The 16108-nt window shown below is 35.3% G+C and overlaps 1 protein-coding gene across 50 annotated transcripts in view; it reads right to left on the bottom strand.

Annotated features, from left to right (window-relative positions):
• The window catches only part of SOX6 (SRY-box transcription factor 6), a 719879-nt gene that overhangs the window by 554982 nt on the left and 148789 nt on the right, over positions 1-16108 (bottom strand). The window lies entirely within an intron of this gene.

The following is a 16108-nucleotide window of genomic DNA, read 5'->3' as shown; positions in this document are numbered from 1 at the left end:
TCCTTCCTAATCAAGAATTCTACTCTTAAATATTTCCTAGAAGATGTAAGGTATTTTCGATTATTCATTTATGCAACAAAATATAAGCATTTACTATATGCTGGAAACTTAAGAATAGGTAAATAAGATAGACCTCATTTGTCTAAGAACTTATAATCTATGACAGACTACAAACAAGTAAACCAAAATTTATAATGTAGATCCATGTCATAATGGAAGTACATTTAAAGTGATATGAGTACAAAGAATAAAGAGTAACATTCATCCGGAAGGCTTCATATAGAAGGTGGTATATAAAGTTAAGTTGCATTATTGAACAGGATGCAGGTGGAGAAATGACAATAGTAATGATCATTAGTACTTTTTATGTGTGAAGCACTCAATATACTGAATGTTTAATATATATCATATATTTATTCACATATGTGGAGGCTTCTGTCTCTGACAAAGATAGACTAAAAGGGACTAGATTTATCCTTCTGGGTTAAACAACTAGAAAAAAAATAATTGGATGAAATACACAGACAACAGTTTTCAGAAACTAGACATCAAGCAATGAAGAACAGTGATTCCTGAGAAAGGAAAAATAAATGAGGTCTTCCCTACAGTTGTCCAAGCTTACTGCCTCAAGAAATTACTAACTGCAGTATACAGAGGCAGAGCCTAATGGTCTAAGAAAATGAAGCTGGGAGTCTAGCGAGGCCAAGGTGGATATAGTTGATAAGGTAGAGTAACAGAGGAGAGGGACCTGCACACAGACCTCCAGAGGTCTGGAAGAGAATCCCTCACAATTACTGATAAGCACACGTGTGTGAGGAAACCAACCAAGGTTAGAAAAATATATAATCAATCCCCAGAGCTCACACAAATCCAGGAATAATTCAATTTCCCATCATCAAAGTGTAAAACTTCATAATGCCAGGACACTGGATAGAATACTCATAAGAGTATTGCCTCAGCAATGTAAAACTTTGCCCTAAAGAAGATGCTGGTTCCAACTGACAGTGATTATAAGCAAGTACTGAAAGGATCAAACTGTTTCCAAGTATATTAACTACATACCGGAAAAAATCCAAAAATATTTATAGAAATACTGAAAGATTCAGGACTTGACAAGGTAAAATTTACACAATTTCTGGCATCCAATAAAATATCATCAGTATGAAAAGAAGCAGAAAAATACCACTCATTATGAAGAGAAAAAGCAATCAATTGAAATATATCCAGAAATGACACAGATGATAGAATTAGTATACAGGTATTAAAATAGTTATTAGTTGCATCTTATCTGTCCATGAAGCTAAAGTAAATACTAACCATACTAAGTAGAGATCTTGAATATGTAATAAAGACTCAACTGTAACTTCTAGATATAAAAGAAATACGTCTGGGATGAAAAATCATGGGAGAAGAATTAAAAGCAGATTCAACACTGAAGGACAAAGACAAAATGAACTTCAAGACTTATCTACAGAAACAATCTAAAATGAAACTGAACTGGAGGTGAAAAACAAAATGTGAACAGGATCAGTGAACTGAAGAACAACTTCAAGCCTCCTAAAACATGTGTAATTGGATTCCACAAAGAATAGGAGTGAATAAAAAGTTCTGAAGTAATAATGGCTGAAAATTTTTCAGATGTGACAAAAACAATAAACCTACAGATGCAAGAATCTCAGAAAATCCAAGCTCAACACACATTAAGAAAACTACACTAAGGCACGTAGCAATAATGTTGCTTACAATTGATGACAAAGAGAAAATCTTACAAGCAGCCAGAGGAAATGACACCAAAGAAACATAATAAAAATTACAGCAGACAGCTTTTTGAAAACAATATAAGCTAAAAGACAATGGATCAGTATTTTAAGATGATTGAACCACAAAAAGTTAATCTAATAGTCTATAGTTAGCAAAATAAAGTTTTCATGAATATAAAAGGTGATGAAAAATCACCATCTCACCAGCAGACATATCCCACAAGAAATATTAAAGAGGTCTTTCAAGCAGAAGGTAACTGACAAATAGAAATCTGAATCTACGCAAAGAGAAAAGAGAACACAACATGGTAAACATCTGGGTAAATACTAAAGACTTTATTTTTTAATATCTTTAAAATATTGACTATTCAAAACAAAAATAACTATCTTTAGATTTATAACATATGTAGAAGTAATATGTAAGACAATGATTGCACAGAGGCATCTTTTCTTAGCCTTTTGACTAAGATCAAGTGTAACAGTTGCACAGAGGCTGGGAAGAAAAATTTGGAAGTATGTTATTATAAGATTCTCATCCTGTCTGTCCTGTGAGATATTACTTGAGGTAAGACTGTGATAAGTTGTATGCTGCTGCTGCTGCTAAGTTGCTTCAGTCGTGTCCTTCTCTGTGTGACCCCATAGACGGCGGCCCATCAGGCTCCCCCGTCCCTGGGATTCTCCAGGCAAGAACACTGGAGTGGGCTGCCATTTCCTTCTCCAATGCATGAAAGTGAAAAGTGAAAGTGAAGTCGCTCAATCGTGTCCGACGCCTACCAGGCTCCTCCGTCCATGGGATTTTCCAGGCAAGAGTACTGGAGTGGGCTGCCATTGCCTTCTCCAGATAAGTTGTATAGGATTGCTATAAAAAAATTTATTAAAAATGTTAAATTTCATTTAAAACCCCTTATTGGCTTATTAATTCCATTTTAATTGTATTTTATAAATACTAAAGCAACTACTAAAATACAATTAAAAATCGAATTAATAAGCCAATAAGGGATTTTAAATGAAATTTAACATTTTTAATAAATTTTTTAAAAAAAAGAAGAAAAGGGGGAAAGGTGATGATGACAGGTGGTACAAATAAGAAACAAAGGTATATCTTATATTTAAACTCAACCATGTCCATAGTCTCATTAAATGTAAATAAACACCCAAATTAAAAGGGAGAGATTGTCATACTGGATAAAAAGCAAGACTCAACTTCATGCAGGCTATACAAAATCCATTTTTAAAATGAAGACACAAGACTATAAAAGTTAAAGGATGGAAAATACATCCCATAGTACCACTAATAAAAGGAAAGCTGCCGTGGCTATAAGACAAAGCATATTTCAAAGCAAAGAATATTACTATGGATAAAGGGATTCTTATACAATGGTAATGGGGTAAACTCATTAGGAGGCCATAATGACTCTAAAAATGTATCCACCTAATAGAGCTTCAAAATACAAGGAAGAAAAACTAATAAAATGTCAGGAAGAAATTTCATCAGAGTTCTCAGAATCTCTCTCCCTGCATGAATGATAGAACACATAGACCAAAAAAATCAGTAAGGATATTGAAGAGACTGGGGCAACACTTTCAACCAGCTTTATCCAGTTTACATTAATAGAATTTGCCAACCAACAAAAAAACTAGGAATTCAGCAACAGAAAGACAGCTGGAAAATATAAAAATATTAGAAAATAACACTTCTAAATGACACAGAAATCAAAGGAGAAATCAAAAGGGAAACTAGAAAGTCTTTTGAATTGAATAAAAATGTAAATACCACATATTAAAATTTATGAAACACGGCTAAAGCATTACTTAGAAATAAATTTTATAGCACTAAAACCCATATTGAAAAAGGGGGTCTCAAATCAGTGATCTCAGCTTTTACCTTAAGAAACTAGAAAAATAAGAGCAACTGAAACCTAAAGTATGAAGAAAAAAATGAAATAATAAGACCAGAAACAGAAATCAATAGAAAACAGGAAAGCGATATTATGTTTGCTGTTATATTTACATTCTCCTATCATAAATGAGAGGTAATATCACCATATATTCATAAAGTACGTACCTTAGATGAGACAGATAACCTAAATAGCCCTATACCTATTTTTAAAACTTGAATTTGTAGTTAAAAACCTTCCCAGAAAGAAAACTCCAAGCCCCATATGGTTTCGTTAGTGAAGTCTCTCACGTATTTAAAAAGTAATAATACCTATTGTATACAAACTCTTCCAGAAAACTGAATAGAAGCTAACACTTCCCATCTCATTCTATGAGGCTACAGTAATCAAGTAATTAGGATAATAGCATAAAAAATAGACAAATAAATCAATGGAACAGAGCAGAGACTCCAGAAATAAACCTCTACATATATGGACAACATATTTTCAACAAAAGTGCCAAAGCAATTTAATGGGGAAAAAGAAAACCTTTTCAGACAATGGCACTAGAAAACTTGGATAGCCATAAGCAAAAATATAAACCTGAAATCGCATCTCACCCTATTACAAAAATAAAACAAATCTTAGACCTAAATTAAAATCTAAAACTATAAAACTTCTAATGAAATGCTTAGAAAAAAAATCTTGGCAACTTTTGGTTTTGCAAAACTTTCTCAAATGTGACACAGAAAGTATGAAATACAAAAGAGAAGCAATAATTGGACTTTATCAAAATTTAAAACACTGGCTCTTCAAATGACACTTAAGAGGCAAGCCACAGACCAGTAAAAAAAATACACAAAACATGTATCTGACAAATAACTCATATTTTTGAAAAAATTAAAAAGCTATTACAACTCAATAAAAAAAGACAACCCCAGTTTAAAAAAAGAACAGTAGAAGATTTAAAAGACACTTCAACAAAGTAGATACATGGATGACAGAAAGGCACATGAAGAAAGCTCAACATCATCAGTCATTAGGGAAATAAAAATTAAAATCACAGCGAATCACCCACTACAGACCACTTGAATAGCTAAAATTGAAGACTAAACATACAAAGTGTCAAGAATGTGGGACAGCTGGAACTCTTACACGTTGCTAGTAGGAATGTAAAATGGTAAACCACTTTGGAAAAATCAGCAGTTATTATAAAGTTAAACATGCACCTATGTAACCTAATTATTCCATTCCTAGGTATTTATACAAAAGAAATGAAAAAACATGTCCGCCTAAAGACAAATGTTCAAAGCAGCTTCATTTGTAACAGCCAAAAACTAGAAAGAACCTAAATGGATAATCAAATTGTGGTATCTACTTACAATGAAATACTAATCCTCAATTTTAAAAATAAATTATTGACATGCACATGAGTGAATCTCAAAATAATCATGCTGAATGAAAGAAACTAGACCAAAAAATTGTATATAATGTATGATTCCAATTACATAAAACAAAAATTTTAATGCAATCTATAATGGCAACAGACCAGTGATTGCCTAGGGATGAGGCTGAAAACAGATCAAGGATGGGTAGAGTAAGGGACTTTGAAGGGGCATTAAGAAACCATAGGATTATGTATATGTAAATTATCTTGACTGCGGAAATGGCTTGACTGGTGTATACATATATCAAAACATCAAATTATACTCTAAATATATTAAGTTTATTATATGCCAATTATATCTCAAGTTGGACACGACTGAGCAACTTCACTTTCAAAGCTGTTAAAAAAAAAAAAAAAAAACATGCAGTAGGTAATATTCTCACTTTACAGATGAGCATGCTAAGGTTCCAAGAGGTTACATGATTTGCCTAAGATCACAGCTAGTACACAGCAGTATCCAGGGGTGGCAGGTATTCCACACGCTATATTTTTAATCTAATACGTATTATCTACTACAGTTCTGGTTCACAGAAGGCACTCAAAAGTTGTTTTGGAGTTTTAAAATATAAAGACATATAAAAAGCTTAAGATGTGGAAAAGTAACAGACTTTAACTTTCCCATAGGATACATAAATTTTTAAGATTTTTAACCCAAAATATCTCAATTCATAGAATGTAAGAGAGCATGTCTGTAATTCATTCGAAAAGCGTTTCAATGAAACCTATTAGGCAATACATAAAATGAACAGCTTGATAGGTACAAGTGAGACAGAAACTTAAGTCATACACAGGTTATGAAAGAGGGCCCTTTGATGACGAACTGGCAAGGGGCTCGGTGTGTCAGCAGGCTAAGGTACATACAGTACATACAACTGAATGCATATGAATGGAGAAGAACAACTCCTGCAGGTCTCCCAGGAGAAACACTGGGCAAAACATTTCCTAGACGGGAATTACTAGGTTTTGTAACAGTTACTTTTTTTCCTTATATATATATATATATATGTATATGTATATTTCATCTCTTCCCATAATAGATCATAAATTCCTGATGACTAACTCTTCATTCACCATTTTAAATTCCACCTCATATCCAGAAGAATCCTGAATTCATATACTTATTGAGTGAATGAATAAATGAATTAATGCATGTTAGTGTTAGTCTGAATATAAGACAATGAGAATGATAGAATCCTTTTCAAAATCAGCTTGACTTTATTCCATTTTCTTGAAAAAGTTTATTTTAAAAATCTTATTTCAGTCTCTTTTCTTAGTCATGAATGTATTTTCCTGCACTCTTTCCTTTTCCCTTGAAAGAGACAAGTAGAAAGGACCTATACCCAAAGCATAATATTTCCTTTGACTACACCTTCTGTGGAGGACAGAATGTAGCAATATAACAAGGGAGTTGTAGTCATCATTTTATTTGAGAGAGTTTTAAAAGTAACCAGACTCTGTGCACACCTGTTTTATTCCTCACAGATGTCATGTATTAATCTCTATGTGAAAGCCACCTGATAGGAATGCCATAATTCTCAGTATCTTCACTCTTCTCACTCGTGGTAGCCAAGTTTTACTTTATGTCCCTGAAATCAACAAGGCCCTGCCTGTATACTTGAGTCCCTAGTATTAACATCTTCTGTGTTTAGGCTATGCCTTTAAATTACCAAGTGATTTCAAGTATATTCTCATTCATTTAAAAACACATCTTCCTTCCAGGCCTCCATGGGAAGAAAAAGTATCCTCAATTTTCAGTGGGGATCTAACCAATGAGATGCAAGGGATTTGAGCATTGACATGAGATCATTAGCATGATATTTTCCCTCTGCCTTTTCAAAAATTCAGTGCTGAGAACAGGGAACAGGGAAAAGCAATGAGTAATTTTGACCCCTTTCTTTTCCTCATGCTCCCCCCATCAGATATAACCCAGCCATCTTACTAACACCACATTAACAAAGTCTCTTCTATTTCTAACATTCTGTTCTCAAAATACCTACTCTTGTTTAAACCTCTTACCTCCTGCCTAAACTATCTAACAAGGTGTTTCCCTAGTTAAAGTCTTTTCTTTCCCCCTTTAATCAACTCTACAAACTGCTGGCTGAACTAACTTCTCAAAAGCAAAGCTCTTGCCATACCCCTCAGCTATTTGGATTGATGGCTCTCTCAAATCTACCAAATGCCTTAGCTTACCATTATGTGCCACAATGATATAATCACACTAAATTTTCTAGCTTATGCATACCCTTTACCTCAGTCAAACTGGATTTCTCATTATTCCCTATCCCATACTTCCCTGTTTCCTTCCATCTCTCCCCTACCCATGTTTGTGCCAGTTCTCTCACTAACAAGATGCACCTGTCTCTTCATCCCCTATTCCACTGATAAAATTCAATTCAGCGTTCAAAGACTATCAGAAAGTCTGCTTCCTAAGTTAAGGTCCTTTTTCTTAAAGGGATTATCTTCAATTCTTTCAAACTCCCTAGAGGACAATTTTTTTTTATTAAGGCATAAAGAATAACATATCTCCTCTGTTTGTCTTCTCTGCAATAATCAGTGCAACTTACTTAACATTTATTAATTCCTTTGAGCCACACACCGATTTAGACACAGGGACACAAAAAAAGAATAAGAACGTTCAATAATTATGTCTAGATTCTAAGGTTCTTGATAGCAGAAACTCCATACATTTGCATTTGTTTCCAATGCAGCATCTAATTTTCTGTTTTGAATACACTCAGTACCCAGTATATATTTATGGAGTTGAATTAATTTCCAAGAGAAGCTAAACACTCTCCTTGGAAGAAAATATTTGCTACCAAGAAAAGGATTTACCATAAGTGCAAAACAGATTTGCTGCTGTTCAGTTGCTCAGTTGTGTCTAACTCTTTGCAACCCCATGAACTGCAACACACCAGACTTCCTGTACTTTACTGTCTCCTGGAGTTTTCTCAAACTCATGTCCATTGAGTCCGTGATGCCATCCAACCATCTCATCCTCTGTTGCCCCCTTCTCCTCCTGCCCCTAGTCTTTCCCAGCAACAGGGTCTTTTCCAATGAGTCAGCTCTTCGCATCAGGTGTCCAAAGGACTGGAGCTTCAGCTTCAGCATCAGTCCTTCCAGTGAATATTCAGGGTTGATTTCTTTTAGGATTGACTGGTTTGATCTCCTTTAAAGAGTTTTCAGAGGGCAACTTGGACATCACATTGACCACTGTTATACCATCTAATGTGAAGACTCTAATGGCTCAGATCACTCTTTGCTGCTGCTGAGTCACTTCAGTTGTGTCCGACTCTGTGCGACCCCATAGACAGCAGCCCACCAGGATGCCCCATCCCTGGGATTCTCCAGGCAAGAACACTGGAGTGGGTTGCCATTTCCTTCTCCAATGCATGAAAGTGAAAAGTGAAAGTGAAGTCGCTCAGTCGTGTCCGACTCTTAGCGACCCCATGGACTGCAGCCCACCAGGCTCCTCCGTCCATGGGATTTTCCAGGCAGGAGTACTGGATTTGGGTGCCATTGCCTTCTCCGGATCACTCTTTACTAACAAGATACTTAACTACAAGATGCTAACTTGTAAGTAGGCCAGACTGCTTCAAATGATAGATTCTCAGATGGTCAGAGCTTCCAAGAAGCTTCACATCACAGAAATCTGTTTCTTATACCCTCCTTGGGAATTTATATAGGGCTCTTTAAGTTGACATCAAGATTTAAATACCATTCAATATACCTGGGAGATACATCATTCCTGTTTGAACTAACCACATCTATACAGCCTTAAAAATGTATACTTTCAAGGTTACATAGCATCGCTGAAAGCCTAACTACAATGACACCTTTTACATGAGGTGGAAAGAGATTAGGTGAATCTTGCATTTACTCTCTACATTCTTACATTTCCTCCCATCCTGGAAAACAGATGGAAGGACATAATAAGGCTTTTTAAAAGATGACACTAGGAATAAAAGGAAATGAAATAGTTGATAGTGTCATGCAAATACCAATGTTTAAACAAAAAAAAACTTCTTGACAATGATATTTGTAAAGGAAAAATTCAAGCAATAAAACTGAACTAAGTGGAAAGAGGTCACTGCTGAATGACCAAACCAAGCCCCAGTGCCTGGCACCTGCCAGGATAGGAGCTCCTTGGGTTGGCCTGACTCCTCCCACAAGCTATCTCTAATTAGAGTGACACAAGTCTTCTCAAGTAAAAAAACTCAGCAAGGCATGTAACAATTACTCTAGCACAAGGATCGAAATTAAGGATCAGTCTCAGAAGAGAAAGAAGCGCATTCTCTTTGTATAGGAGGAACAGAAACCAAAAAATCTAGACTATGAAACCTATATTTCTGGAGAGAATTGTTAGCATAGAACAGTTGCGATATTCCAACAGAATGATAAAAAAAATGGGACAGCCTTTTTCATGGCATTCAGTCTCAGGGTAAGATGTAAGAGGTCTCAGAATAAGATGTAAACAGGTTTGAAGTGCTCTAAGAACTTAGGAAAATTTTATCAGTTAAGGATATAATCAAGAATAATATTCCAGATAAAGTAAAACCATGCTGATGTTCTACAGTGGGAAGAGATGTAATCTGAAATCAAATGAACTGTGTTTGAATCCCAGCTCTGCCTTTTTCTGCCTTTCATTCCTTGCATCTTTCCCTTATCTTTTGTTGTTGTCGCTCATTTGCTTATTTATTCAACAAATATCTACTAGGAACTTAGTATGTGTCACACATTGTGCTAGAAACTGAGTGTACAGGTTTGAACAAAATAGTCATGGTATCTGCCCTGACAGGGCTCATAGTTTAGTGAAGAAAACTATAAACATTAATAAACATACAAAAACAAGATAACTACTATGAAGGTAAAAAAATACATCAGAATTTAGAGAAAAGTACCAGGGGTTTGAGGGATTTGTTAAAAGGATTAAAGATAACAGGTAGAAGTGCCTTGCCCAATGCCTAGAAAACACAGGTGTTCAACAACACACAGCTGTTTTTAACCTAGTGAAAGAAAGTGAAAGTGAAGTCGCTCAGTCGGGCTCCCCGTGGACTGTAGCCTACCAGGCTCCTCTCTGTCCATGGGATTCTCAAGGCAAGAATATTGGAGTGGGTTGCCATTTCCTCCTCCCGGGGATCTTCCCAACCCAGGGATCGAACCCAGATCTCCCACTTTGCAGGCAGACACTTTAACCTCTGAGCCACCAGGGAAACTCTACCAAATATAGACACTTGATTCCTTCCCCTTCCTCTCTTGACAGAGAAACTGGGAAATGTTAGAGCACTGGCAGGTGCTGCTGGGGGACGGTGTCAGTCTGCTCACTCCAGACACTACAGACTAATGCACGGCGTGTTACTCTGTCAGTGCTCTCTATAATCATCACTTCGGTCGATCCACAACTTTCTTCCAGGAATATCTGGATTTCATCTCCTGTTTAGTATCCTTGAGATAATTTGTAAATGTTTCCTTTCGGTTGCATGGGATAATTAACCCCCTCTAACCTTAAATCAAACTATTCTCAAGAAACAACCCATAGCAAGAACTGAGACGAATGCATCTTATGTGAAAGACTCGCCAGAAAAACACAACTAAGGACTTCCCTTCAGGTTGTAAGTACACAATTGCACAGAGTATCTCGCTGCAGGAAGACTTTCTGAAAACTTAAAAGTTCTCCTTTTAGACCACGATATTCCTTTATCTTGTTCTTAGTAAGCAAACACTCAACATGCCTTAAAATCTGACAAATTTCACTTCAGGTTTAGTAAACTGCTGAGTCAATAAAAGATTATAATTTCTTTTGAATGATCATCACTTCACAATAGTAAAACTAATTCTAACAGTTCCTCAGTTTCTTTAATTGTATACAATAAATGAGAGTGCTCTTAGTTCATATAAGAAATCCACTGAGGATTCTTTAGTCCTCAATCAAAAAGGTGACCTTGCATACAGCTTAAGGAACACATGTTATGTATTATTTTACAGGTGGGCAAGCAGCATACATACTAATTGAAAAGAAACTATCTCTAATTGAAAGAAAGGATAGAAAGGATGGAGGGAAAGAAAGGAAGAGAGGAAAGGGATGTAGAAGGAGAAAGGAAAGGAAGATGCATCACACTAAAAGTCACTGTATGGAAGTGTGATTTCAAAGAGTTTGCCACTGTCCAAAACTAAAAACATTATATACCATAATTGAAACCTACTTCATGTGATTCTTTGTCCTGGAAGACATAGGGATGCTACTTGGTCATGGTTACCATGAAACCTTTCTAAAGGTCTCCCGTGTAAAATAAGAAGAGTGATACATAAATGGTTATTTTCATATATATCTATAGTAATCTTTACCCAGATAAAGCAAAACTGTTCTCATTGTTTCTGCCTTCTCCCCTCCCCCGCCCCAGGGAGGTAGCTATTTCCTAAAATTCCTACTGTTGTCCTTAGAATGCACTGAACTGAAATCAATAAAACTGAAATAATTACGGGGGGCAGGGAACTACAGAACCCCTTTTAAATTACTATTGTCAGATCCAAACAAATATTTCTGCATCTTGAAAAATCAGTCCTCAAATCCATTTTATGATTTTATAAAAATCTATTTCAGTCAGTTCCTATTTCACTAATTTCTCTCCTTTTTTCTCTTCTTCTCAATTACTGCAGTAAAATTGGAGGGAAGGGTATTTCTCCCATTTGTTCAACCATATCTTCTCCTCAGAAAGGTCCAGACCCTCAAAGTTTTTTGAAACTCAGCTCTCTAGTTTATACCCACATTTTCCATGCTTTACTTTCTCAGCCTTCCCCCAGATATTGCCTCGCAGCTATCTATTCTGTGACTGCAAGTCCAAGAAAAAATTCTTGTAATTAGTCACAAAATCAACAGCAGCTTCCACACACTGCCACTATGAGGGTCAAAGCCCAGAATCTCCTAAAGTTGTCAACCATTCAATGAGTATGCACTTGATACTTGCTATATCAGGTATCAAATTATGTGCAACAATCTCACCTTAACCCATTATAATTGATGATGCCATATATATGTAATAATTGGAAGAAAAATCACATTCACAAGAGAACAACATCTGTATTTCTTCTATACGACGGTCAGTGAAACTCAGAACACAAGTGGTAATAACTGAAACCAAGTCATAGGCTTGTTACCAGCTGCCATAGCTTTAAGAAAAAATAATCTACAGTCTGACTAATGTAGTCAGTTATAGGGGTACAGACTTGGAGTCCATTGATGCTAATGCTTAATTATCTACCATAGGTGGGTCAAAAAGGTAAAAATAATAATTAAGTGTCCAACATACCATTTTGTTGTATTTGTGCTTTCCAAAGGTATAAAAGAGCCCAAAGGTGAAATAAATATAGAAAATCTGCTTTTATTAATGAATTCATTCACTTAAGCTTATATAAAACTGTGTGAGTTGAAAAGAAAGAGAAAGAACTAACTCCAGTAAGTCTGTATTCAAAGAAAACTCCACCCACATAAACTCTCCATAACAAATCAATTTTTAAATCCTTAGGTTAGTGATCATCTTTTTTCCTCTTGAAAGTACCTGCTAAGCAAATAATAATACAAACAAGAATTTTATCATGTGGATAGACTTTTTGACTGATTAAACATTAAGGGTAAGTCTTTTTTGCCAGTCATTGATGAGAGATAATGCTTAGGAAATTAACCTTTTTACATAATAATTGCCTTGCGTCTTTGAAAAACTCCAGTAAGAAATATGAAGAGAGAGAGGCAGAGAACAGGGCAAAAGGAAAAGAGAGATGAAGGAAGGGAGAAAGAGAATGCAGAAAATGCTTTTATCTTTACTGGAAATATTTCACTCACATTTTAATCTTCGGCACGAGCAAAAATGTGGTGAAATGACAAGCATTTATACCCATACTCCATGATAACATAAAATATGTATTTCAGATAAAACTATGTGCTGAAAGTTATATATAGAGACAAACGTACAACAAAATGCTCTAGATTTTGTTGATTATTCAATCTTTACAAACTGAGTAGTTGCTAAAATATTTCTAAATGCTTGAATAAATCGGTGGTTTTATTTTTTCCTGAATTATAAACATGACAATATTTCTCATCTTAAAGATTATTGTATTACAAAATAATAGCTAGTAGGAATCTGTGCATAATTAGTACTTTTATGGACACTCCCTTGCTTCCCTGTATTTGAGACCACCACTCAGTTCAAATTATGGCTTTATTTCCCCTTCTCCATAATGTACTTAATTCCTTTAAATATTAACAAAGTGTATGCAAGAATACTGGAAGATGATAAAGCCTATCTTCTTGGTTATAAAGTTCAGAAAGCAGCTTTTGGGAGGAATATTCAAATTTATTAGCTGTTCTTAGCAAACTGCCCTCAAGCCCCACATTGTTTCCAATCTCAAGTTAAGAAGAATTTTTCTCCATTGGGCACTGAATCACTTTAATGTTGACTCTTGTGCAGCTCTACTCCACCTTCAAATGTAGCCAGTAAATTCAGCTTTACTACAGTTCTATAAAAATGTGAAAGAACCATAATAGCATCTAAAAAAGAGCTGTTGGCACTATATTAGTTTAGAGCAAACCCTAAACTGAATACTAATGCAAAATTTAATGATAGTTTGCCTAGTTGCCAAAAGAGTTACAATAATTATTTTGCCATAATGTAAAATTATCTTGAAGGCATCTGAGAATATTACTGTGTAAGACACAGAAAAAGTCCCCGAAGTGTCATTGTTCTCATGAGGTCTCTCAATGTAAATAAATCATCGACATATTATCTTCACTGAAACACTGTCCTCTGATTAGAGGATTGCCTTAATGAGTGCAGAAACATTATAAAGAGACCACTCTGCTTCTTTAGTAAGTCAGCTTCCTTGACTGACATCCAGTATGGATCCACCTCACCCCAAATTCCACTTGACAGCAAATATCGTGATTGTGAGGTTCCACTAAAACATTCAAACAGAATCAATACAATTTTACTTCCCTTTTCCCTTATTATCACAACCAAGTTTTTAGAGTTGAAAAGGAAACCAAGATCAAATTTAGATACGTTGTTTGAAATTAGCAAAGATGAAACACTTCAGTGCCAGACAAAAGCCCTGATTTTAAGAGTAGGTTTTTGCCTTCCCTGAAATGCCTAGCTCAGGCAGTGTATTTTTATGACTGCAGATATTGGCATGTTTCACATTTAAGATTATGACACACCAACTTATTTTGAAATTTTTAAAATCCTCCACTGCACATGTTTCCAGAGCTTCATGACTATCACTGATAATTGAGCAATTAACTCGAAATTACCAAATGTGCTGTGATGGCACAATATGTAGTAAGTAACATGGAAAAATAAAGAGCAGAGGAACTTAGTACAGTAAAAAAAATTAATAAAGGGTAAAATAGGCCACAATAATAATAATAATAGTAGTACTGAGTAAGTTTTAATGGTCCCAGGTCTTAGTAGTTTAATGGTGCCAGTAAAATGGTTTAATGAAATAAGTCCAGAGTATTACAAATTTTTAGAGCAGTTTATTCTGGTTATACAAAAAGGAAGTTTCTTTCTAAGTGGTCTTGTGTAATAAATACACAGAGATTCATCCAAAAAGTAAGTGTGGGAGTTTCATTAGACAAAAAGGACAAAACAATGGGGTTAAAAATCCTGACAGGCAGGTTGTTAAGAAACACAAACTTTCAAAAAAACAGATGCAAAGTTTTCCTTTAAGATAGACAAACTAAAACTCTATGGCTAAAGATGATTCAAGAAGTCATCAAGCTATTGTGAACATGTTTACAAATCAAAAATTAAGATACACGGCTTGACATCAAGAGGAAGGATGAAACTCAGCTGTACTAGAAAAATCAGAATGCCTCTTCACTGTTCATCTCATCAGCGTCTCTAAAACTGGGCTCTTCTGGCTAAAACCATAGTATGACCATGAAGAGTAGTTCTTTAGTACTTAAATATAGCCAGTGAAGCAAATTCCATAAACCTAAATCCTACCTTATTTCGGTGGCAGGCCACCTTAAAAGTTTGCAAGAAAAACCAACAATTTAGAGAGTCAGAGAGTGAAAAGAGATTCAAAGTACAGCAAATATAAGGACACTATTTAAAAACCTTTTTTTCTCAAAATTCCATCAATATTGCTCGAAAACACCACTAGGAGATTAAAAATAGACCAGGCTGTCCTTTCAGGTATAAATTAGAAACAGAAAGTGGAGAGAATAGAAAGAGCAAGTATCTAAGGGCACCAGTATATAAAATTTAAAAGCTTAAAATGTAATGGATATACACATTCAAATTAGCAAACTGCTTTCAATTAAAGTAGATTTCTGGCCACAGTTCACAAATGTATAGTAGCTGTATGTATTAATGTAGATACTCCAAATGTCAGTATATCTCTAATTAACATGAGCACACAACTGTGAAACTGAGAAGGCACAATTTTAAATTCCTTACATTCCTGGCATTAATGCTTTCATGGGGCAGCTCCCGTTGTCATGGAAAATGGCATTCAAGCCCTATTTGTGGATTTTCACAGCTCATCTTTTTTATTTACCTGCTCTATGTCAAGATTAGCCTGGAATAATATTTTTAAAGATAATGCACTTAGACCTACTTGTCCTTAAAATCACAGATGTTCTCACTGAAGGAGCTTTGGTCTGGGCTATGCTCAGTTTGAAACAAATTTCTCTCCATTTTAAAATACCACAAAGAGATGATTTCATGATTCTTTTTGTTTGTTTCCTAAAAATCTATGCAATTCAAAAAATTTCAGCTGAAACATAGCATGTGGAGTTTGGAAATAAGGGGATAGGAAAATGCCAGGGAGGAGCAAATGATCCAGGAACATGAGGAAATAAAGTGGTAGATGGCTCTCCACAATCTCCTCCCTGACTTACTCTGCTTAAACTTTTCAAAAATATTTGTACAGCAACCAAGTAGAGACTGAGGTAGTGATCAAACAACAAGAGAAAGAGACCTACAATACTCTCTGAAAGAGGATAGATTGGTGTTATGGAAAAAGCA

The sequence above is a fragment of the Bos grunniens genome, chromosome 15 (genome assembly GCF_055505025.1).
Source record: "Bos grunniens cultivar Pamir isolate PY7600 chromosome 15, Bosgru_T2T1.0, whole genome shotgun sequence".
Classification (NCBI taxonomy): Eukaryota; Metazoa; Chordata; class Mammalia; order Artiodactyla; family Bovidae; genus Bos; species Bos grunniens.
The sequence above is the reverse complement of the archived record's forward strand: the minus strand, read 5'-3'. Positions and strand labels throughout refer to the sequence as shown.